This window comes from Halichoerus grypus, chromosome X (assembly GCF_964656455.1).
Source record: "Halichoerus grypus chromosome X, mHalGry1.hap1.1, whole genome shotgun sequence".
Lineage (NCBI taxonomy): Eukaryota > Metazoa > Chordata > Mammalia > Carnivora > Phocidae > Halichoerus > Halichoerus grypus.
Window position 1 is genome coordinate 68574621 of NC_135727.1, and position 2119 is coordinate 68576739.

The following is a 2119-nucleotide window of genomic DNA, read 5'->3' on the forward strand; positions in this document are numbered from 1 at the left end:
GACGGTGATGGGAGGGGAGGTTTTAACGATGCTTACTTATTGGAGTCCATGGGCAGAAAGGTGTAATCTAACAAAAGTATCTCTTCCCAACTCATTCTACTGGGCACCATGACCTTATTTTCAAAACAGGACAAAGACCCCACTAAAAAGGAGAGTTAAAGGCCAATATCCCTGATGAACATGGATGCAAAAATTCTAAACAAGACACTAGCATATCAAATGCAATGGTACATTAAAAGAATTATTCACCACGATCAAGTGGGATTTATTCCTGGGCTGCAGGGATCGTTCAATATTCACAAATCAATCAATGTGATACACCACATTAATAAAAGGAAAGGATAAGAACCACACAATCCTCTCAATAGATGCAGAAAGTATTTAATACCATTTTATTACTTGAAATGCAAGCCTGCTTCAAGATATTTGCCATCCCCCAGTAGGAGCAGGATCCCATGATCTCCTGGGGCAAGGCATAGATTGAGAGAATATATTGTAAACCCTAAGACGACAGCCTTGTGGATAGAATATTCTTGGCTGTAGATTTTTCCCATTTAGCATGTTGAATATATCATGTCACTTTATTCTGGCTTGCCAAATTTCTGTGGAGAGATCTGCAGCTAACCTTATGGGTCTTCCCTTGTAAGGTAGAGACTTCTTTTGTCTTGCTGCTTTTAGGATTTTTTCTTTATCACTGTATTTTGCAAATTTAACTACAATATGTCTTTTTGTTGGCCTGCTTTTGTTGATTTTGATGGGATTTCTCTGTGCTTCCTTGATTTGGATGTCTGTTTCCTTCCCCAGATTAGGGAAGTTTTCAACTATTATTTCCTCACATAAAGCTTCTGCCCCCCCTTTTCTCTCTCTTCTTCTTTTGGGACTCCTGTGATATGAATGTTATTACATTTGATGTAGTCACTGACTTCTCTAAGTCTATTCTCATGATCCATAATTCTTCTGTCTTTTGTTCAGCTTCATTATTTCCATCCTTTTAAAAAAAGATCTTATTTATTTATTTGACAGAGAGAGAGAAAGCACAAGTAGGCAGAATGGCAGGCAGAGGAAGAGGGAGAAGCAGGCTCCCCTCTGAGCAGAGAGCCTGACGTGGGACTTGATCCCAGGACCCTAGGATCATGACCTGAGCTGAAGGCAGACGCTTAATGGACTGAGCCACCCAGGCACCCTTCCATTATTCTTTTCCATCACTTATTTGTTCCTCAGCTTCTTCTATACTTGTGGTCATTACATTCAGCCTGTTTCAAATCTCAGTTATTGTATTTTTCATTCCTGACTGATTGTTTTTTAATTCTTTTTCCTCTGTGGTAAGAGTCTCCCTGATGTCTTCTATGCTTTTCTCAAGCCCAGTGTGTATTCTTATGATTGTTGCTTTAAATTCTCCATCAGGCATATTTCTTATATCTGTTTTGATTTATCTCTGGCCATGACCTTTTCTTGTGTTTTCTTTTGGGATGAATTCCTCTGTTCTGGCATGTTGTTTAAATCACTGTCTTCTTCTCTGTGTTAGAATACCCTGTTATGTTTCCTGCTCCTGAGAGTAATAGCTTTATGAAAGAGGTCATATTGTGTCCAGGGCATGGCTCTTCAGGATTTGTTTGTGGTGTGTGCTGCATGCCCTCTGCTGCTGTGTTTTGGCTCCCTTAACTATTCGGGTCAGTTGTCTGCAGAGGCTTTCCTTGCCTGCGTGGGCAGCGTGTGGACCTTGGCCAGAATGTGTTGGAAAAAAAAAAACGATGGTTAGTTGCCATGAAGTAGGTGGCAATGCCTTCGTTGTATGTGTGTTGTGGGGCCTCTTCCATCCTTGTCAAGGGGAATGCTAACCTCTCCTTTCATACAACACTGAAGATCTTTTTGAATGGTATTTGTTTGGGAACCTATGAATTTCATGAACTTGGATGTCCAATCCTCTTCCCAGATTTGAAATATTCTCAGGCATTATTTCTTTAAATATGTTTTCTATCTCCTTCTGTCTCTCTTTTCTTTCTGGGACTCCAATTATTTGCTCATTACTTCATTTGATTATAGCCCATAGTTTATATAGGCTTTCTTCATTTTTTTTATTGTTTTTTTCTTTGTTCTGTGACTGGGTTATCTTAAGGGC

The 2119-nt window shown here is 39.6% G+C and overlaps 1 pseudogene; it reads right to left on the reverse strand.

Annotated features, from left to right (window-relative positions):
• Positions 1-1740: 1740 nt before the first annotated feature.
• On the reverse strand, positions 1741-1858 carry LOC118529990 (U6atac minor spliceosomal RNA; annotated as a pseudogene).
• Between the last annotated feature and the right edge of the window lie 261 nt (positions 1859-2119).